Consider the following 23,909-nt stretch of genomic DNA (forward strand, 5'->3'; position numbering starts at 1 on the left):
GGACACCCGCGCGCTGCTCCGCGCGGAGGCGACGAACCGGTTGATCCCGGCTGGCGCGAAGGGCGGTTTGGGAGCTCCTCGCGCGCTCCCGGGCGGAGGTCTCCCCCGCCGGCCCGCCCCCGGGCCCACACCGCCCGCGGCGGCCGCGCACGGCCGGTTGAACGGCTGGCGGGGCCCCTCTCCGAGCCCAGCGACGCCGCCGAGGAGCGCGGCAGAAGCCGAGGCGGCCGGAGGGAGAGAGGCGCGTTGTTCGTTCCTCGCAGCCCGGCCGGGCCCATTTCGTGGGAGCTTGGAGGAGCAGGACATGGGGAAGCCTGCAGAAAGGCCGCCCCGGGCGCGTCTGCGAGATGGACGCTCCTACTGACGGCGGAACGGACGGGCTTGGCTTCCAGTCCCAGCAATGCCCTCGCCTCATTTCCAGGTAGCATCTTTCACACCAGGGACTCGTTGCTGAGTGTTCGGTGTGGCATCAGCAAGACAACTGCCTTGAGACTGTGGGATGCTGTGAGCAGAAGCTGGGGGGAGGGAATCTTCTTGCACCATTAAGACCGTGGGGTTCCGTGTGATGTTAGTTGTATTTAGGGCAGACCCAATGAAATGAATGAGATGACTAAGGGTGCAATCTCATGCACGTTTAGAGTAAAAAAAAAGCCCTACAACTACCAGCGATATGTTTTTCTGTCTAAACGCGCATAGGCTTGCGCTCTAACTTAATTCAATGGATCTGTGCTAAGTAGGACTAACATTACATACAGCTCTGAGGCTGCAACCCTATACAGCAGCTTTCCCCAGCCTGGTGCCTGCCAGATATGTTGGACTACGTATCCCAGCATCCTCCAACCAGCTATGTTGTAGTCCAACACATCTGGAGGGCACCAGACTCGGGAAAGCTGCTATACACACCCTGGAGTAGGTCCTGGTTTTCATGGACTAGATCCCACATACAATGGAATAAACCTGCTAATCTTTAAAATGCTTCATGACTCTTTTTGTGCCTTTGACGGGTGGGCAGCCCTAGGGCCTCATGCTGGCTCTACCAAAGTGCAAAAGCTTTATGCAAGTATTCAGAACCATTTGTCCCTACCCCAGTTTCTCACTGGGCAGGGAAAGAGGAGGACAGAAAAAGAGAGAGAAGCCATGTCAGAGAGAGAGAGAGAGAGAAGAGATGGCAGAAAGAGCCCTCTACTTCCCCCTCCCTCTTTTGGCTCTAGCCCCACCCATGCGGAAATGCAGCCTTGGACAGAAAAAAAGTTCCCCTCCCTTGCTGTAACTGATCTGAAAGCCATGACATTACATACGAAGCTGTCTTCATAGGGACCATCTAACCTAGTATTTTATTTCCTGTTTATTTATTTATTTATTACATTTCTACACCACCCATTAGCTGAAGGTCTCTGGGCAGCTTACAAGACAAAGCTTAAAACCATAAAACACAATAACATAGTCAAGCATAGTATAAAATATAAAACTGTAAGTTTAAAACAATAAAACCAGAGCAATAGCCAAGGTAAAAACCAGTGCAAAGATCTAAAAACTCAGTAACACAATTTTTAAAATGGAAAGGCGAAAAAGCCTGGGAGACTAAAAAGGTCTTTTTACCTGGTGCCAAAAAGGCCATAATGTATGTGCCAGACGAGTCTCTCTGGGGAGCTCATTCCACAACCAGGCTGCCACAACTGAAAAGGCCCTCTCCTTAGTAGCCACCTGCCTCACCTCATTCAGCAGGGGCATCTGGAGAAGGACCTCTGAGGATGCCTTTAGGGTTCAGCCAGGTATATATGGGAGGAGATGATCTTTCAGGTACCTGCCCCCAACCCATTTAGGGCTTTGTAAGTTAATACCAGCACTTTGAAGTTGGCCTGGAAATGGAGTGGCAGCCAGTGCAGATCATATAGTATTGTTTACTATATGATCTGGCAAGAGCTATATGCTGGCAAGAGCTCCCCAAAAATTGTGTGCTTAATTTTTCTACATACAGAAGAAGAATAAAAGTATAGCTTCCATCAATAGTAAAAGGTGACCATTGGCATCCTCCCAATGATGGTTGTTTTATATTAATTTAATATAAATATAAAACAGCTACCAAACAAGGCAGGACAACAGCCACCTTTTAGTTTGATGAAAGGTGCACATTCTGTTCTTACCATAGCAGCTGTGGAGGAGGGAGGGGCAGGTGTGATTGTTTTGTCAAGATTGTACACTGCTGCTTGCATCAAAGGGTCAAGAAATATGCGTCCTTCCACATCCCAGTCCAGATCCTGAACAGTCCCCCACCCCCAGCCAAGTCACTGCTATTTTAAGTAGAAAAATGGAGCATTCCATGCCAAACTATGTCTTCAATGTAGTTTCCTAAAACCATTCACTGGAGATACATGCAGTCAGTCAACTGTTGACTGACTGCATGAAAACATGTGCTCTACTAATGAGCTATAGCCCCTCCTCCTAAAGGACAATCTTCCCCAAACTGGTGCCCTCCAGATGTGTTGGACTTCCAGGATCCCCCAGCCAGCCACTGGGGAAGGCCGATTTAGGCCATGTAAGAACTAGGTGATTGATCCATGCAACAGCGAAGGCTAGTAGCTCCAATGTCAGTAGGGCAGTGAATCCGCTCCAGGTTTCAGTCACAACCAGTCAGAAGCACCTTGGATAGCTCCTTTAGAGTTCTGACTGTTCCGACTAAAATCCAGGGTGGATTCACCATCCCACTGACATTGGAACCACCAACCTCTACTGCCATGCAGCAGCAGTGCGCCCTCTGGCACTGCAGACACTCCTCTAACTGCACCTATGTATGGGGATTCCTCCCAGCATGGGTGTGTGTGTGTGTGTGATGACTAACTTGTCCCATTGATTTCATTTGGGATGACTAAGTCTGGATCCAACCCATTGTCATTAATAAGCAGAGCATTTTATGAATGTGCTTGTGACCACTTCCTGTACCATCCAAATTTTCCAGTCTAGCCAGAGAACTTGTTCTGCCTCGCTCCTGCTGCAAGGTATCCAGGACTGCAGAAAAAAAGAAGGAAAGCCCATGCAGGAAAAGTCCATGATGTGGGTCCTTGGGAGCTAGGCCACAGGCTCCTTTCACGCAGTCCAGGCAGTTCCAAGTTGGCCTCCACAGTGCAGAAAGGAGTCACAAAGGTAATTTCAGAAGAGGCTTGTTTTTGCAGTATTCGATCATAGTTACACAAGTATCTCCAGGTGATGGATACTACTCAGAGTTGGTTCATATGTTACAGATAGGCATGGAAAACACATGTGTGAGTGACTCGTGCTTCTGCTTTTCCTGTTTCCCAGCAATATATGAAGAGGCTTTAAATGCAACATAATCTCCTAGATGAGAGTATGCTGCCAGTTGAGATACTCGATCACCCTTCGTTATTTCCCACCCTTACTCCTGCTTTCCCTTTTATATAGCAGGTTGTTGTTGTACATCCTCATTTACATGGATACATAAGTTCCATGTATAGAGCTGTAATGATCAATGTGGGTCTAAAGGGGCCTTTAACCAGAGGCATGGTGCACACAGCAGATGTATGCACTATATGCTCTTACTTAAATGGGGAATATCAACTACTCAAATAGAGAAAAATAACTCAAACTTTCATTCAAAGTCCTAAAACATCCACTTAATTTCTTTTAAAACTTTATATAGTTTTTTCAGTACAATGAACATGGGCTAAACATAGCCTGAAAAAGGTTTTAAAAAACAATCAAAACACAAACAATTTAGTTAGGATACACAGAGTACAGAATTGCAAAACCTGCAAGCTGAAATTATTTTCTCTGAGTAGGTCAGCAAAATCTTAAAAGTCCATTTCAGCCAGGGTTCAGGCAAGGTTTCTGCATGGAAACAGGCTTGGTCACCCTGTGGGATGACCTCCATCAGGAGAGAGAGATGAGAAGGTGTAACCCTGTTGATTCTTCTTGACTTTCAGTACCATCAACCATGGTAACCTTCTGGAGTGAGTGTCAGGTAGTGCTTGACCTGGAAGTGGGGACACTTTAGGATTGGATCGTTTTTCCAGCCAGGGCTTTTAATTTGCCAATTTAAAGGTACCCTAATGGGTCAGCTGGGCAGTGGCAAGACAATCAGGCAGGCATCTGCATGTTTTCCCCAGATGCAGGTTTAAAGAAATGCCATATATATACTCTTGTTGTTCAGTAATGTTTACTTTGTGTGGTCTCTGAGAGGCTATAATGTATCTGTGTGGGCCTGAGGCCTAGTTTTGTTACTGTCAAAGTCCTACATAATAGAACTGCTTGGTGACATCTTCTGAAGAGGGAGAGGGAGACAATCGCTTTTATTACTTATAGATGGAGCATGGATCAGGTAAATTCAATTGTGATTGGTCTGGGAAATCTCAGACTCTGTTTGGCTGGGGGTTCTGGCCAGGTGAAAAAGAATAGTTGACAGTTAAGGAGTTGACAGTTAGGGCTTCAGTTAGACAGTTGTTGGTCAGTCAGTGAGGGAGAAATTCTGTTGGTCGGTGCGGGCTGTGTGATAGAAGGACTAGGGTAGAACTCTCAGGATAAAGTGAATAGCTAAGGCCTGAATATTAAGCTATTCCTTCTCTGTGTGTTAACTATGCGTGGCTGGTGAAGATCTGGAGTAGGGAGCAGGTGGCTGAGTTATGCCAGGAGGCTGTCCTAAGATCAGGCATTAAAAACCAGATACACTGTTGAAGCAGCCAGTGGTACTAGAGGAGGAGCTTTGGTATCAGACGAATATCATACCCAAGAGCTGGACTGGTACAACAGACTCAAGTCATCCTAAAAATCCAGACAGAAAAGAATAGTCTTCACCATCCATGATGACGAGAAAAGAGAAGAGCCCACATTCATCTCCTGAAGAAGGAAGATCCAGAATCTAGGAGCCACCAAAAAGAAGGCTGTGTCATGTTGTCATCAGCCTAACCTTGGACAGTGGCAGAACACTTAATGGCAAAATACACCTGACTTTAAAAGGAATGATGATATGGAAACCTTAATCTGGATACTCTCTGCCTATGTTCCTATGTAGGGTTGACCACTTTGTCTTGCTGCAAAATAAACCTGTAACCCGTTATTCATATTTGCTATCCTGTGTGACTTTGATTCTGTGCAAACGGGAGAGAAAGATCTAGTACAGTGGGTTTTCATCTTAATTCATAGTGGTTTCAGCGGGTTAATGGGCAGCTCCACTCCAGTCCCCCCATAATGTCACTTTAGAATATTCAAGACAGAGAATATTTCTAGCATAATATTCATCCTGTTCATATTATAATTCATTCTTCCATAAGTTTTTCTAGAGGATTCTACCTTTAATGGCTGCTTTAAAATCTTCTAAAATAAAGTTGCTAAACTCATCTTTGGTTATATCTGCATTATTGCCCTATAATGGATGCTTCATTTGACTATTTAAACGTAGGAATAATTCAGTTGTGATTTTGATCTCCCAGGAAAGTAAAATAATCCAGAGAATGTAAGTTTTTATGATGATTGGTTCTGCTGATATGATCTTAAGGATACGACTGTGGGAAGGCATGAGAAGATAGATAACTTGAAGAGGAAGTGTCAGAAAATATGGCTGTGTACACATGAAAGGCAGCGACGTCATGAACTCACAGTCCATTAAAAGGGTGGAACTTGCCTTTTTCCTTACATCAGTGAGCTAGTTTGGGCTTGTTCTAAGAAAGGAAGCTTTCGTTTGTGTACTATACTACTTCATACTGTGGGCGGGGACTCACATTATTGAATGGTCCTCATTTTGTAACTCCCTGTACGCAGAAAACCAGCACATCAGGGAAAAGGCAAGGTTAGATTTCTTTTCCATGGCTTGTTAGTTTTCTATGTGGAGGGGCTTTTGGATGTCTGTGTGTGCAGAAGAGAGGAACCTTCAGTCTTATAAGCCCAGTACCTGTGGACTGAAGTGGTACAGTAGAGCCCAGACACAGTGAAAAGTTAACTAGGCTATGACACTGAAATAAGATTGAGTGAGCCCTATTGAAAACAAAAAAAAAAAGGAAAGTGGTCTGTTCTTTAACCCAGACACATGTTACATTCAGGCATTTACTATTTCCTGCCTAATTCGGACCTCAGTTCCCCTATTTTAGCCATTCCCTGAATATCTTTCTTAATCAGTAGCTAAGAGGGCTATCACAAAAATTAAGACAGACACTCCCAAACCCCTGCAATTCATGCACTGGCTTCATCATAATTCATATATAGTCTAATAGCAATCTCAATCCCTGAGCATTGGCCCTTATGGAGTCAAAATGGCACCACACACACAAGAAGGAGGCTCAGGAAAACCCCAAAGTCTGCAGAAGTACAAATAAAAACATAAACCTAAGGGGACCCAAAACAACAATGCACCAAGCAGCTGAGGACTGGAATGCTGACTGACTGTTGGAGCAATGGAAAACGGGTGTTGGAACAGAGTGGCTAAAACCCTGAACAGAAACATTCCAAACTGCAACACTTTGTTGCAGGTCCTCCTGTTAAATGTATATTAAAAAATCAAACTGAGTGTTGTTTCACATAAGCCCTGGGCTTGAGGAAACGGAAGACTTGCTTCCTTATTTCTCTTTCAGCCTAGTTGTGTATATGCCACAGGCATGTCAACTTTAGATCTGAATGTTTAAATCAGGAGTAGGCAATGTATGGCCCTCACCCTAATTTCATGGGGCTGTCTGCATGCGATCGGTTCAGACCCCTGGCAAAGCTCAGAACTCTGATGGATGGCTGGGCAGAAAGGAAGAGAGATAAAAGAGGGGCAACAGCAAGGGAGAGAAATGAAAATTGCTGAACGAGAAATGAGGTGACAGTTTTGGCTCTGGCCCTGCCCACCACAGGTTTCAGCTCTGCGCACACTGCCTACATGTATTCCCCCTGACAGATTACTTGTGAGGGAATGCAGCCCTTAATAGAAAAAAGGTTGCCCACCACTGGTTTAAATGGAAGGCACGAAGACACATACAAGATAAGTGGGCAATTAGACAAGAGGCAGAAGGGAGTGGAGGACAGGAGTAGATGGATTTAGAGGAATCGCACTAGGGAGGGACGTATGAGAATTTTGTTTCAGTTTCCAAATAATCCAAACTTGCCCTGTTCACAACCTCAAATGCAAGTGTGAGAACATTTTTTCCGAAAAACATTCGCACATTTCCAAACTTACAATCGCGTTCGGAAAATGTATGTGTATTTTTAATGTGCACATTAATTTTTTTTAAAGCATTTCCACACTTTAGTCAATGGGGGGAAAGTGCACACCTAAAAAAAATGCACACAGAAACGCACACTTTTCCCATTCACAATGTGCACTTTCCTATTCAAACAAACCACAAAATAGATTGCAAAGGAAAACAAGAGTGAGCTGAACCAAGCTTCAAAGTAAAGTTCGGAGAATTTTGGCAAGCTCGAACATCCCTAATTCTCCCATCCCTTACACTGGGGAAAGTGGCATGCTGGCTGAGGATAGTGGGAGTTGTAGTCCAACACATCTGGAGGGCACCAAGTCGGGGAAGGCTGGAGTATATACTTAATTGCCTCACTGTTTAGGGAAATATCAGTTAAATCCATAACGTATTATCTTTAGATATCAGTACATGCTATATTTTATATCTATTTTAGAAGAGTAAAGTAAGTCAACAGGAAACACTGAATTTCCCCTTTGTTCTTGATTAGTACTGATACAGTGCCCAGAGGTGTAAGTGCAGTTGTTGCTTCTTCTTAATTTCCTGGTTGTCCAGAGCATCAGCACTTCTTGAGAGGCAAAGCAAACAAGCCATTCAGAATGGGGGCAATAATGATGCTTTGTTTTTCCAAGAATTAATCTTACCAAATGGGGAGAAGGAAGATCTGCCAATGCAGGTGGAAAGCACCCGTCATTTACCTGGCTATATTTGGGTGAGTGTCCAGCTATCACAACAGGTTGTCGGAAGAAGTGCAGAGGGTCAGTGGAAAATCGGCCTACGATTACTCAAGCACTTAAGAATTCCTGCCTATGCCTATTGAAGAAACTGAAGAGACAGTTAACAGGTAATGCTGAAAACAGCTATTTTTTGCATGACTGGGCAAACTGTAAAAGGTTTTCTTCACATTTGTTAAACAACATTTAAATTCATGTGGTCGGCTTTAAAAGAAAAGGGTCCATGGCCACTGGGGAGCAGGAACAACATAGCAATCAATGGGAACGCAATATTGGAGTGATAAACATTTAACAAGCAAACATTTGTGGTGTTCTTTTTATTTTCTGTTGTCTGAAGCACACAGTATCTTATGTTTTCATTTTCCAGAGGGGTAACCAGGTAAGGCTGCAATCCTCTACACCCTTACCTGGATGTAGGCCCCATAAAATTTAAATTCAGTGGGGCTTACTTCTGAGTAGGCATAAATATGATTGCTTTGTTAGACTGTTGTAGCAAAAACAACAGAGTATTTTGGGCACTTTAAAGACTAACAAATTCATTATGGCATAAGCCAATCCACTTCATCAGATGCTCTTTATGCAACTGATGAAGCAGACTCTAATCCGTGAAAGTTTCTGCAATAACAAACCGTTAGTCTTTAAGGTGTCACAAGTCTCCTTTTGGCTTATGTTTTCATGCTTTTCTCTGAAAACATGCAAATGGAAATTATATTTTACTTTCAGCTCCAACCTTGATCATGTTAAACATTTATTCCTAGAGAGCCACACATTTTATCAGTGAGTTTGTAGAATCAGCCTATCTTAAGATGCAATCACTCCTTAGAGCAGGTGTGGGGAACCTGTGGCCCTCTAGATGTTGCTGAGCTAGAATGCCTATTATCCCTGACCATTGGCCATGCTGACTGGGGCTGATGGGAGTTGTAGTCCAGCAACATCTGGAGGGTCACAGGTTTGGCCCCGCCCCACCTTAAAGCAACTGAAGCACGTTCTGGAGTTTTCTTTTGGAGTGGTTGTTGTTGTTCCTTTAATAAGAAAAGCAAGTCTATTTTATTGTTCATTTCTTTCTATAATTCTATCTATGTGACAGCCTGAGAATTGCCACTCTTCATGCTGCACCAGCTTGCACCAACTTGTTTGTTTATGGTTTACAATGATAGCAGATGCGTCTGTTCTTTAGAACCATAATACTGGTATATTCTGGAGACATTCTGCTGAAATTTTACTCTTGGGGCATAGGTTTAGGGTGTGGTTTCATCAGATTGATGCAGCTGCCAGCTGCCAAAGCAAAAGAAAGAAAGAAAGAAAGAAAGAAAGAAAGAAAGAAAGAAAGAAAGAAGTTTCAATTTCCCACCTTTTAATTATGATCCATGTTCTTTAGCTATAGCAACAGCCTTTTCGATTCAATCCCCATTTTATAAGTATTTATCACAAAAGATTTGATTAAACTTGAATAGTAGAGCTGTGGACTGACCCCCTGCTGCAACTCAGACCCCAATTGAGCACTTCAGAAAATGGCTTACTTCTTCTTGGACCAATTCGGAGTTAGTCTACTTTGACTCAGTACTGAACCCGAGTCTAGGTTCAAAAACTGAGGCTTTGTACTTCCCATTAACTATCATGGAAAATCAAAAAAGGGCTACAACGTTTTTTTCTCTTGGTTAGAACTGAATGATATTTGCAGGGTTAGTAGACCCTTAGGAGGGGATTATGTCCTCCCAATATCAGAAAACTAGGTGCAGGGGGATGCATCATTATATTTTGATATTTTTTAAAGGGAAGTGCTGATAACTTTTTGTATTTCTTGGCAGAATTTGGATGAAAATTGCAGGGATAGTTGCCCCATCTGAGGGGATCAAGTCTACCAAATTTCAGAAACAATACCAAGAGGGGTTTTGTGCGAGAGCAGCCTTGACATTTTGAGGGTCTCCAAAAGAGGATGTGCTTATCCCCCTTGTGGACCATTGTTCTGAACATTTACCCATAGCCTGGAGATGTCCCTAACTACAAAACCTGCAAAGTTTCAGAAGGATTCATGCAGTAGTTCATGTGGAAGGAGAATTCTTCAATTTTATCACAGGGATAAGTAATTTGTTTCTCCTTCCCTCTCCTCCTCCCCCTGCATGATTTTTGAGTCAATTTATATGGAAATGACACATGTCATAGACGTGACCCCAAGCAATAAACGTGCAATGTTTCAGACAAATAGGTGGAAGGGCTAAAGAGTTATGATGTTTGAAAACCAATTTAAGTCTTTTTTCATAGTGAAGCATGGTGGCATTGGAAGAATGGCCATCTCAAGCTTGCATCCCTGCCCTCCAAAAGCACAGCAATTGGAGCCCATGGTAAAATGCGCCCTAGGATTAGAAGGTGGAGGTGGCGATCATTCAACCACACCCTCCCTCCCCCCTTCCATTGAAGCTTTTAGAGCTGGGGGGGGTCTTTTAGCCCGAGGGCCAAATTCAATTTCAGACAAGCTCTCAGGGGTCATACTCCAGTGGTGGGTGAAGCAAAAGTCAAAAGGGGTAAAATACCAACATATTTTAGCTTAAAGCTCTTAATGCTATTAACTAAGCCTTAGGCGAGACATTTCAACATTTTAGAATGAGGGGAAACTGCACAAAATCCAGGAAGCCACCAAATGATTGCTGGTTGGGGGAAAGGAGGTGGGGTCAGGGGAAGGTGGTGTGGCCTTCTGGGGAACCTCAGAAGGCTGGATTGGGACACCAGGAGAGCTGGGTTCATAGAATCATAGAATACTAGGGTTGGAGTCCAACCCCTTGCTCAATGCAGGTGTCCAAGTCAAAGCATCCCTGAGAAGTGGCTGTCCAGCCTCGTCTTGAATGCCTCCAGTGTGGGAGAGCCCACTACCTCCCTAGGGAATTGGTTCCATTGTTGTATTGCTCTAACAGTCAGGAAGCTTTTCCTGATGTTCAGCCGGAATCTGGCTTCCTGTAACTTGAGCCCATGATTCCGTGTCCTGCACTCTGGGATGACTGAGAAGAGATCCTGGCCTTCCTCTCTGTGACATTTCAAGTACTTGTAGAGGGGTATCATATACCTCGATCTTCTCTTCTCAAGACTAAACATGCCCAGTTCTTTCAGTTTCTCCTCAGCGGGCTTTGTTCCCAGTCCTCCGGTCATTTTTGTTGCCGTCCTTCGAACCCTCTCCAGTTTATCTGCATTCTTCTTAAAGTGTGGTGCCCAGAACTGGACACAGTACTCCAGATGAAGCCTAACCAGTGCTGAGTAGAGAGGAACTAGTACTTCACGGGATTTGGAAGCTATACTTCTATTAATGCAGCCCAAAAGAGCATTTGCCTTTTTTGCAGCCACATCGCATTGTTAGCTCATATTCAGCTTGTGATCTACAACAATTCCAAGATCCTTCTCAATTGTAGTATTGTTGAGCCACGTATCCCCCATCTTATAACTGTGCATTTGGTTTCTTTTTCCTAGGTGCAGAACTTGGCATTTATCCCTATTAAATTTCATTCTGTTGTTTTCTGCCCAGCACCCCCGTCTATCAAGATAACGTTGAATTCTGTCTCTGTCTTCCAGGGTATTAGCTGTCCCACCCAGTTTTGTGTCATCTGCAAATCTGATCAGCATTCCCTGCACCTCCTCCTCCAAGTCATTAATAAAAATGTCGAATAGCACTGGGCCCAGGTCTGAGCCCTGCGGTACGCCGCTCGTTACCTCTCCCCAGTTTGAGAGGATCCCATCAATAAGCACTCTTTGAGTCCGATTCTGTAGCCAACTGTGGATCCACCTAAAGTGGGCTAGATGAAACAGCTATAAAATAGTGAGTTTGGCTTCAGAGAACATCAAGCTGGATGGTAAGCAAATAGGGTAGGAGATAAACATCTGGCTTGATGTTAAAGCCACGAAGTCTGCATTTAATCAGAGTTCAAAGACTGCAAGAGACTTAATCAGATTAGGGCTCTACTGCGCTCACATGTCAGGCAAAAGTGGGGAGGCAGACGTGGGCATCCATGTAAGCCCCACCCCCGGTGCCCCCGCACACCCGGCTCCAGGTTAGACCTTCACACGTTCAGCTGAACACACTTATGGAGTCCCCGTGATCACAAACCCTGCCTTATCAAGGTTTCCAATCACTGGAGCTCTCTGAACGTGCTCTGCTGAACGTGCTTACAGAATTCTTCTCCGATCTTCATGCTCTGCCACTTCGGAAGGCCACCAGGTTGGAGTAGGCTGATGCAGAGTCTCCTGTGGCCATATCCCAGAGACCATAGTTTTGCAGTTCCAGCACCTGTATCCTCCTTGCATATCATGACAACACAGACCCTGACCATGCCCTGTGCCATCTCATAGGAACTGGTCCTTGTATCTTGGAGTCACGCACACACCAGACTGAGGTGAGAATGCAGTGATAGACTAAGAAGGCAGTGGAATGGGGGCTGGAAACAAAGCCCTAGGAGGAGAGACTGAAACAACTGGGCATGTTTAGCCTTGAGAAGAGAAGACCCTCCAACCCTACTATTCTATGAATGCAGTGTACCACTTTTAGACTGCAGCTGGAGTATACCACTTTGATACTCTCCTGCATTAAGAAAAGAAGACACCACCACCACAACTCCCTGCAAACTGCAAAGCAGCGTATCAGTGGAGAATGATTCTAACTCAACCCTTTGCCTGTTGTGCTGGTTTTCTGTTTGCAGGAAGTGGGGGGGGGGGCATGCACGTGTGTTAAACATAGACAAGCGTTCAAAAATGGCATCCCCGTCTGCAGCACGTGTAGATCGACTCTGATTTCCACAGTCATCACTTCTCTTAATTCCAAGCTGATATCTGTCTTCATTGAAACCAGAATGATGCGCGAACAGCAAACAGCAAGCGTTCGGCAAAACAAACAAACAGATCTTTAACAAAGCAAAGCAAAGGCACCCTTGTAATGAAATGTTAGCAATATTCGGTATGTACCTAAAATACAGGCGGGGGAAGCCATCCCTTTAAATACCGCAGCCTGGCTTGTGTTTTAATCTGCCCAGCAACAAATTGCCCTCTGACGCCCCCCAGTGGTTGACAAAAATAGGAAACATGCGGTCTAAACCTGTTTCACATCTGTAGGATTTCTAAAAGCAGGTGTGGATTTGACTTAATAGTATATGCTAAAATAGAAGAGACGCAGAAATAATTAGGGATAGGAGATCTTCCTCAGCATAAGCAATCGTGGGCGTGTTCCTGCCCGTACAAGACCGGACACAAAGCATGCCAGCTCTTCCCTGCCGCAAGTGCTGTTGCTGCCTACTCGTGCTTGCTTTTGTTTTGACTGAGCAAGAGCTTGACAGATGCTTCGGAAACTAATTGCAGGGTGCTGAGACAATGCCCTTCAGTCTTTGACACTGATAGGTAGAAAGCTGCTAATTGCAAATGTGACTCCGTATCTTCGGGAACAGCAGGTCGCTGAAGAATTGGAGGAAGTCGCATTGAACCGTGAAGGATTAATTTTCTTTTAACTCCTTCAGACCAAGACTTGCTTAACTGTAAAGAAGTTGGAGCTAAAGGGTTGTGTCCGACTGAAGTCCCATTTATTCCAGTGGGTCTACTGTGAGAGAGTAACATGGACTGCAACCCATAGGCCAAACTGGGATGGAAATGAAGGTTGCCACGTGTTGTTGTTCTTGGGGTCAGGGCTCCTGAGTATCCAAAAACATCTGTGACTGGCCAAAATTCAGTAGGTAAAGATGCAGCGATGGTGAATCAACTTGGATTTCTGCCTGCCTTTTTTCCCATTCAGCCTATAAAAGCATCTGTTCGGTTTCCTTTCTTCCACATTCTGCCTGATGGCTGCATCTGTCAGTTTTGCTTTTCCCCACACTTGAATACTTTTAATCTCACATTCCTTCCATCCACTGATGAAGAAATGTGCAAATTTTGGTAGGTTCTTATAAAAAAAAACTTCTAAAGATTATTATTATTGTATTTCTATCCCGCCTTTTTTCCTCTTGCGAGGAACCCAAGGCAGCTTGTGTCATCCTCCTCCTCCTCCTCTCCATTTTATCCTCACAACAATCCTGTGAGGTAAGTTAGGCTGTGAGTCAGTAACTGGCCGAAAATCACCCAGTGAGCTTCATGTCTGAGTGCAGACAAGTCCCAGTTGAACACTCTAGCCACTACACCACACTACATTTCTGAAGGAAATTCTTGCCCATCCCTGACTAAGTCTGGATCCAATCTCTTAGCACTCGCCCAGCGTGGTGCCCCATTCTAATGTAATGGGAGGGGTGTGAATGCCATGGTATTGCCATGGTATAGCTTTGTTCTCTGTGGAGAAGATCTGTTTCTGTGTATGTATGTGTTGTTGCTGGGTTGTTGTTTTTAAAGCATGTTGGTATGGTGATGCACTCTAGGACTGGGCACCTGGAAGCACAGCCTCTGAAAGAAAAACAAGAAGCACAAAGGGGGAAAGTTTAGGACACAATAAATGTGTTTTAAGATGTCAAAAGACTCCTTGTTGTTACTGCAATAGATTAACATGACAATCCCTCTGAAAAGAAAGGAAACTAAGGACCTAACTACCATGCTGGCTGGGGCTGATGGGAGTTGTAGTCCTACACATCCAGAGGGCGCCAGGTTGGGGAAGGCTGAGTTATTGTAAGGGAAGCTAGCCCACGATTGGATAGCCAGGCAATCAGAATAATGAGATGCTGGTCCTTGCCCATAGGTATGAATTCACTCTAAACTCTGTTGACCTGAAAAATCCACATGGCCACGGTACTGTCTTCATCTCTGACAGAGAGGATCAGTACCATAACCCCACCACCACCACCACCCTTGAATATACAGGTTAATAAGGACCATACCTTAGGGGGAGAATGTATGCAGAAAGCCCCAGGTTCAAACCTCTGTATCTCTAAGTAGACCTGAGGAACACCCCTGCCGGAAACCCTGGAGAGCCACTGCCAGTCACCACGGGCAATATGGACCTTGGTGGACCAGTGTTCTGACTTTGAATACAGCAGCTCCATATGTTCACATAGCCCAGAATCTAAAGCAGCCTTCCGCAACCTGGTGCCCTCCAAATGTTTTGGCCATGCTGGCTATGGCTGATGGGAATTGAAGTTCAAAACATCTGATCTAGAGATGTTATAGTATACATTTTATGGACACATCCTGAAGTTGCATTCAGTTAATACTCAGAGCCAGCCCTACCCTTAGGTAGAGTGAAGCACCCGCATTAGGCAGCAGAGGGGATGCATATTGACCTTTGCCTCAGGCAGCAAAATGTGTTGGGCCGGCCCTGTCTATACTCCGTGAATTCATGGCATGTTGGGTTGATCTGAATGACATAGGCATTGATCCATATCATTCAAACTATAGAACAAAAACCATAGAACTAATAATAATTAGATTTTGCTATATGGAACTGAAAACAATTATATCTCGCTAGGAAAATGCAAATTAGTAGAGAGGAGCCATTTTGGTGGTTTTTGTTTTTCCCTAGTTTCACATTGAATATGCTCCTCTTAGAACTAGCTTCACTTTTTCTTTTGTTGTTAGAGAATTTCAGTAAGATGCAGTGGAGGAAACAGAACTAGCAGAGAGCACAGAGGTAAGTCTACATTTTGAATGCATTGTCAGATGAAACTCATGGGTTGTATCCAATGTTAATCCTACTTACAGTAGACCCATTAAATGAATGGGATGTAAATTAGACTAACTTTGGATAAGACCATATGTTTTAAAATAAGTACTGTTCACACCATTGCAATCAGTTTGCTATTAAAATAAAGTTTTAAAAATCTAAGATCTAAACTAGGATTAAACAGCATACTCTATTGAGATTTTGCATTTTGAAGATGTCATCATGCTTTGCTGAACATGGTAGTATAGCCTGAGAACTTATAATCTTTAAACTTGGAACCATGAATCTGTTCTTGGGAGAGGGAAGCATGAAAAGGCATTGGCTGTGGCAATCAAGAGCTCCATTTCCTATCCTCTGTCATTACAGCACTCTGACTAACCTTAGCATGTTAAACACTAACTTGCAAATGTTTCTTTGTTTTAAAACAATATACTACTCTCACCATTTTGTAGTGCAAGAGAAGCACACGTGTCATTTGGGGAGGGGAGACAAATTGGAAGCTGGTGTAGTTGTTCCAATAAGGGCACAATCCTACGCATGTTTAGACAGAAAGAAGTCCTACAACTCCCAGCATTCCACAGCCAGAATAGTGGGAGTTGTAGGACTTCTTTCTGTCTAAACATGCATAGGATTGTGCCCTAAAACAGTTACATGCAGTAGTACAGTGGCAAATTCAGAAGTGCAGGGTCCCTTTGTGACAGTCACAGCCATGACCCCTCACAGCCACGCCCCTTCTAAGATTGTACAACCTTGTAAGATATATAGCCTTCAACTGGGATCCAAAAACAGCGCAGCTGAGAGTAAGGCAGGGGTATTTTAATTGGATTTCTGAGGGAAAAAAATGCAGGGGTGTTAATCTTTTTCACTCACTCACTCAAACACGAACATTTTAGGTTTTCAAAAGATGATGCTCTAAGGAAGCTTCACCCTCTCAGCTCAGCCCTCATGGACAGATCCCTTCTCATTTAAACAGCCCCCTTGCACACTCCCTTAGCGCCCCAACATTACCCATTAGCCTTTTCTAAGCACCTTCATTATATGTCTCCCATCCCGGAACAGAAACGTCCACACACCCAGCTGGATTGAACCACACACACATACACCCTTACCTTTTTTCGCCTCTCCCCCCAACGGATTTTTTTCTGTTTCCCTTCCCTCCACCAGGGTCTGTTTGCCCAGGTACATGCCAACCTTGTACCAAAAGGTGTAGCTGACAGAGCAGGTTGCATTTGGTAATTCTTCTTACTGTAGAAATTAATGTTCAAGAATTAACAGTGTAATCCAATGGGTGTTTATTTTGAATTAAATTTACAGAGATCTTGGGAAGGCAGCTAAGGCTGCAGTCCTACGCACACTTACCTGGGAGAAAGCCCAATTGGCAATTGAACATAGTGGGACTGACTTCTGAGAAAAACATCCATAGGATTGTGTGATAAATCCTAAAAACTGGCACAAACCAGCCACCTGCCCTGCCCCATAAGTAAATAATGGTGGCAGCACCACCACCCCTCCTGCTGCTGCCATGGCCAGCAGCAGCCGCAGCAGCCCTGAATGGGTGGCCGGTGTTGAAGGAGACGAGGGCAGCGCCGGGCACATAGGCATAGAGCAGGGACCGGCAGAGAAGCCAAGAGCTGAGAAGGAGAAGGGGGAGCGAGAAGAGGCTGTAGAGCTCCCTCAGGCTCCCTCGGTCGCTCTCTCCCTTTGGCCAGCAGGCATGAGGCAGCCGCCCACACTCCCTCTGCTCCCTCTTCCTTCCCTAGCAGACTGCGGACTCAGCTGGGGTCTGGCTTCAAAAAGCCACTACACCGCTGGTTACATGTTCCTAATAAGTGCCCCATGTTAACTGCCTGGCCCCACATTCCAGACCAACTGAAGTTCTTTAAGAAAATGTTGCGGTTGGCCAAACATGATGTAACTAAGGCATATGTTACCATGGCCAAATTTCCAGCCTCCTGGAATGGGATATAGCTAGCACACCAACTACGCCAGGCAAAGGTTGCTACCTGAGCTATGATGGGGGGGGGGAAGAGATTGAGAGAGAGAGAGAGAGAGAGAGAGAGAGAGAGGAGCATCATCTGCATGTTGATGACACTGAACACCAAATCTCTGGATGACCTCTTCCAGCTGTTTCATGTAGATTATATGACTTGAGTGTTGTGGAGAAGCCAAACATCTTTCTTTGTTCAGAAGAGCTTGGAATGTTGGAGAAACGCAATTTCCCCACCGGCTGTGCTTCCATGAGGGGGGAAGACTGAATCTCCCACAGGAGCACAATAACAATAGTGCATTTATTGTGCAATTCACAGTCATGTGTACAGGGACTTAGCTTTTCAACAGATCCACACATTCTTTGTACATCTGTAAATATTTCATGTGTGTCCAGGGTTTTCTTGGCACTAAGTACTCCTGAATAATTAGGATTATGTTCCATCTGCTTTCAGGGAAGAGTCCACTACAGCAAGTCCATGGCTATAGTAAGATTTGAACTTTGATTTCAGTTTCCATAAAGCAACCTGTCAATTGGATCAAACTCTCAGTGCTCATCTATCATGTTCCAAAAAAACTGATCTTTCACTGAAGGTTTCCTTTTATTTTGTCTGCATACCACGGTGCAGACCATTTCCTTTGAAGATCCTGATAAAGCTGGTGGTTTCACTTCACATCAAAGTCAGCTGTTTCACTTCACATCAGAGTCAGCTGTTTCACTTTCCCCTTTTACTGTTCTCCTGTACCGCAGGTTTGGAGTCTTTTTCTGAGTCATAATAGATGTATGTGCATTCTTACTTATTAAAACTAATGAAGTCTCCCTGGCCATTCCAACTATATCTTATTGATAGCATTTTAAGATTAAGAAAAGCATTTAACTCTGAAAAAGTTGTACTGATCGCCTGAAGTGTCTGTGATTGAAACTTTTCCCTCAGCAGTTAGAATGTTCACAAATATCTTGCGGCATCATGGTAGTTCAACTATTAACCTAAGTACGCTACAGAAAAAGCCGAAACTGAGGCCCCTTTTGTTGTTTTTAATTTATGTATAACTTATGTGGTTTCCAACTGAAAAAGGGTAGCTGTTGCTCTCTGCACTTGAATCTACTTAAAATTCCCTTAAAATTGTGCTGCCCACATGGAAATTTCAGAACATTGGTAGCATGGCATGGCGGACATTGGGGAAAAGGGTAGCTTTGTTGTTAGAGTTGAGAGATGTGGGAAAGTGGATTACATCTTCCATGCCACGCCTTATACAGAGTAGCTGAGTTAGCAGTTTCATTGGGCTAAGATCTATATGGGAGGAGACACTCCTTCAGGCAGTGGAGGCTGGTGGCTCCAATGTCAGTGGGGCAGTGATTCCGCTCCGGGTTTCAGTCAGAACCAGTCAGAATTCTAAAGGAACTATCCAAGGTGCTTCGCCACACTATACAAGGTGCCTTGGATAGCTCCTTTAGGGTTCTGACTGGTTCTGACTAGAGATGTAAAATTTCTGGAAATTTTGAGGCCATGGGGAAAAAACATTTTTCTCACTTTTTGAAAAAAAAATGGAAATTTTGGAAAAATTTAAAAATAAGCAATCCTTATTTTTTTAGCACTCTTTACAGATCTAAAGTCACTTTGTTGCTTTAAGACAGCCTCATCCTGGTGCCCTCCAGATATTTTGGACTTCAGCTCCCATCAGCCTCAGGCAGCATGGCCAATGGCCAGGAATGCTGGGCACTGTAGTCCAAAACATCCAGAGGGCACCAGGTTGGGGAGGGCTACTTTAGGAACATAAAGCAGCCTTTCTGTTCCTAAAGTTATTTTATGTATGACTTAGTTTGCTCATAAAATTATCATTATATTTTAACACTTTCAAAAGTAAACTCAGTTGGTAAAGTTGTAATTATTGTCTGAATAGATTAGAACTACATTAAATGACTACTACAGCATGTGGTGTAGTGGCAAGAGCTGGGACTAGGAGCTGGGAGATCCGGGTTCTAGTCCCCACTCAGCCATGGAAGCTCACTGGGTGACTTTGGGCCAGTCACAGACTCTCAGCCCAACCCACCTCACAGGGTTGTTGTTGTGAGGATAAAATGGAGAGGAGGAGGATAATGTAAGCCACCTTGAGTTCCTTGCAAGAGGAAAAAAGGCGGGGTATAAATGCAATAAATAAATAAATCAGAAGCACAGGACTCTATAGAACAAAATCAAAGCTGTCAAGAATGCACATTTACTTTCGAGAATGCACAATGGTGATTCTACTCACATGCTGGGAAACTGAGCATAAATGTCTATCAGTAAAATATACTTTAGATCAATAATTTTAATAAGGAATAAAAGAACTAACTATGCTGGGAATCTTACAGAGAGGATTAAAAAATAATTTTTCCCATGGCTGCATGATTTCCAGACACTGTACAACTCTATTCTTTCTATAAAAGTGTTCTCATGACATAGTTTTAGAAATCCTTTTTGAGGGGAGTAAAGGCTGGGTAACAATATATAAATACTTTGTCTTAAATTCTAAAAGAAAATAAAAGAAAATATTTCATAATCCAAAGCTGTTCCATTTTTCGGAAAAACAAAAACAGTCCTCAGGAAAAAACAGGGAAAAACAAATGTTCCCTTTTTTCCTGGGCCTTCACGTCTCCAGTTCTGACTGAAACCCAAAGCGGATTCACTGCCCCGCTGACATCAGAACCACCAGCCTCCGCTGGCTTCAGGTAACCTGTCCCCAACTGTAGGGCTTTAAAAGTTAATACCAGCACCTTGAATTGGGCCTCGTGGGTGCAGAGGGAAGTGTCCAGTGGTACGGACACCCACTGGCACCGCAGTGGAAAAAGCAGCCCTATAACACCGCTGTGGACCTGATTTGTGCCTGGATGGCAAACTATTGTGAGCATCATGCATGCCGTTCTGCTTCTTAAGGGAAGAGCAGACTATAAGTGCTACAATAGCTACCACCTATTAAACAGCATACTCCAGACCAAAAAGGAACCTGGCAGCTTAAAGCTGCTAAATGGTAACATTAAAAACAATGATCTTCTGACCTCTCTTCAGCTGAAAGAAAAAAAATGCTAACTGTACATTCAAATAAGCCTCCAAACAGTAAATGCCTGTGGCCTTGTTCTGTGAAGTGATAGTTCTTTAGCAGATCTGGGAGAAGATGAAGGGGCAGAAATTCAGAAGGTGAAGTTCTCCCTACCACTTCATCACTACACTGGAATAGCCACACTGGTTGAATTTCTCCATAAAATCCAGCTGTTAAAGGCAAAGGAGCTCTGTAAGGAAAAGTTGACAACCTTCTATATAAAATGCAGATCACACATGCACACACATCTCTGTTTCTCAGCACACATTTCTCTGCCACCTTCCTTCATCCACCCTGCCTTTGAGCTCCTTCTGTCTTAGTTCCCTACCTTTGGGGCCCTTTTTCTAGTTTGTAGCCTTCAGTCTCCAACCACCCCTTTATAGTCCCTCTTTCCCAAGGCCATGTGTAATGTTTTTCATCCTCAGTGAATCTCTCACTTTCTTTACTGAAACTGCATTGCTTGTGAACTTTGTATTGCTGACAGTTTTCCTTCATCAGTTAGGATCAGTTGTACACTACACTGCAGCAATTCAGCCAGTGGGGTGGGGTGGGGTCTCTCAGGTAGCCTCTCAGTTTCTAGTCATATAAAGAGAGAAGAGGGAGGAGAGAGAGGCCATTACAAAACCAAATGGATAGAAACACAGTGCATGCAGGTTATGATCCTATGCACGTAGATTGTCTTGCCTCCTATCAGACAGCATAAAAATAGCGCTCTCTCTCTCTCTCTCTCACACACACACACACACACACACACACACAGTATATATAAATGTTAGACGCTATTATAATTTTAATGCTTGTGTGTTTCCAGGACAAGAACTATATTTGAAGATTATGAATTTGTCCAGCCACGTTCAAAGAAACAAATCGGATTTAATGCAAACACTAGTAATTGTGAAGGGAGGCATTTACTTGGTTAATTTCATCTTCATTACTGCCATGAGTATATTAATAATCAAGACTGTGAGACAGACCTCCAGCATGAAGAAAGAAGTCAGATACTTCCTCCTATGTCATCACGTTCTCTGTTCCTCTTTGTTCTGTTGCTTTGGCACAGTGTCTAGTACATTACAAGCATTTAAAGTGCAAACATTGTGGATATGGATAATCTTTGGAATACAACTAGCAATTGGAGAATCAGTCTTAGTCACCTTGGCTTTGATGGCAATTAACACTAGCTTAGCAGTTTGTTGGCCTCTGAGATACTTGGCATTTGTGCACTCAATAAAGCACAAAGTTATAGTTTGCATTTGGATTGGGACAATGCTCAAATCTACATGTTTGATCATTATAGAACGTACAGAAGAGAATCCGGAGGACAAATTTGAAGTGCAGCCCTCTTGCCCAACTATCCTGGGTGGTAATTTTGCCACAATATCTGGAATTGTTCTAATTTCATTTCTTGCAGCTACTATAGTAACTGGTTACTTCTTCCTATGCAGGGAAGGAAAGCTCACTGGTCATTTTAACTGTTCAAATAAGAAAGCCAGAAGAACAATAATTATTCACGTTTTACAAATGAGCTTTCATGTTCTTCCACCCTTAATCATCTTAGCTATTGGAAAAGGAACGGAACACATAGAGATAAAATTTGGAGCTTTTGTTGTTTTCTCATTTGCACAAAGCTTTAGCCCTGTGGTTTATGGCCTGCGTAACAAAGAACTGCAGGACAAGATATGCATCAGACGAGAAGGAAGTCAATATATAGTAACTACTCGGTAAACAGCAACACCAACCCACTGCAGCAGATGGCAGGAGGTCCAGCAAATGGAAAGGCCACTTGTCAGTGTGCAACGTAAATGCCTGAAAATCAATGACTATTAGATCTGTCATTCTGGCTCCTTAGGTTTCTAAATAATGTATCTGAACTGGAAACCTTGAATATACACAAACTATATCCACCATTAAGAAATGTTTCAACTCAATCAACTGAACATGCCAACCTTTTATTTTTAGAGCCAGATTTCCAACTCCAGCACTGGAAGCCTTCAATGCTACATCTTTACTTTAAACAATACAATGGTGTCTCCAGTTCCAGACCACTGGGTACAGGTTCTGTGCCCCCTGATTCGGGAGGGCCCCCAAATGAGTCCCTGACCAGGGGCAGTTCTTCCTCCTGCTGAGTAGCTGCTAGAAGGAAGTGCCATGGCAACTGGCTGGTTGAGGCTGCAGTCCTGCAGCACTCCAGTTTAAATGAACGAGGATTTCTCCTGTTATATTTCTGTTATATTTCAGTAGCAATGAGCTGAACCAATCAGTCTTTGCCTTTGGGGAGATATGACCAATCAGGGCACCAGAGCCATGAAAAGACCGCTCCTTTGCTGTTCCGGTGCCCCCACTGGTTGCACAACCACAAAGGCAGAGTCTGATTGGTTCAGCTCGCTGTTGCTCAAAGTTAACTGAGAAAAAACCCTTTTGTTTAAAATGGTGTGCGGCGGGCTGCAGGCTCAGCTGGCGAGCTGTTGCACTGCTTCCTTTTAGCAGTGGCCTAGGGAGGGAGAAGAGAAGCCAAGCCAAACCAAGCCCCCCAAAGGTTAAAAAAACACGGCTGGCCCGGGGAAGGGCCCCCCAGAAAAGCACCTTGTCTGGGGGGCCCTCAAGTCTGGCGGTGCCTCTGAAAGGAAAACTAATGGGACAGGCAGAAAATTTATATGTGTTTTTGTACATTTGAAAATGTATGCACATTTTTGTAGGCATTTTCCCTAATATATGCATTTTTGCAAGTACTTATCTATAATATATGCCTTTTTGTGCACACATTTCCTTAATCTACACTTTAAAAAAAAAAAATAGGGAACCCATCATAAAATACAGACAGGTGCAAAACCCGAAGGATAACTGCTTCCAATTCGCACATTAGTTCAGGAGGTGTGAATTAGGTTGCATTGTATTAAAATGTGAACCAAAAATATCTCACCCCCATCCTTAGTCCCATGCATGCCAACAGTGTTGATAGTCCAAATGTTCATGACATTTTCAGAAACTTAGCCAATGGCATGGGGCCAATTCCCAAAAAATTAAGCCAGATGTTTTATGTGTGCATCCAATAGCTAGGGGTGTGGTATATTGTACGTAGGGGCCTGTAACGGAAAGTCCAGTGTGCCCTCTAAAGTAGTTTGCCTGGCTTAGGAACACTAGCTGTAGCTCTCACTTGCTGTGTGTGTGTGTGTGTGTGTGTGTGCTGGAGTGACTAAATAGCTGTATGCCCTTTACAGCTCTGCCTTGCTGTTTCCATGTGCTGTTCTTAATTTAAAAAGGAAGCTGTTTATCAACATACCTATTTCTGCTGACCTAAAAGGCGAACCTACTGGGGCCTGGAAGCCTGAG

At 43.9% G+C, this 23,909-nt stretch overlaps 1 pseudogene across 1 annotated transcript; it reads left to right on the top strand.

Annotated features, from left to right (window-relative positions):
• The first annotated feature begins 42 nt into the window (after positions 1 to 42).
• On the top strand, positions 43 to 22,381 carry LOC146351375 (putative G-protein coupled receptor 148; annotated as a pseudogene). The gene is made up of 4 exons (XR_014789401.1): positions 43 to 421; positions 7,811 to 8,022; positions 15,434 to 15,485; positions 21,394 to 22,381. The product of XR_014789401.1 is annotated as a putative G-protein coupled receptor 148 (transcript).
• The last annotated feature ends 1,528 nt before the right edge of the window (positions 22,382 to 23,909 follow it).

This window comes from Heloderma suspectum, chromosome 3 (genome assembly GCF_057233095.1).
Source record: "Heloderma suspectum isolate Gila_16-S chromosome 3, 16-S_ref, whole genome shotgun sequence".
NCBI classification, from domain to species: Eukaryota; Metazoa; Chordata; class Lepidosauria; order Squamata; family Helodermatidae; genus Heloderma; species Heloderma suspectum.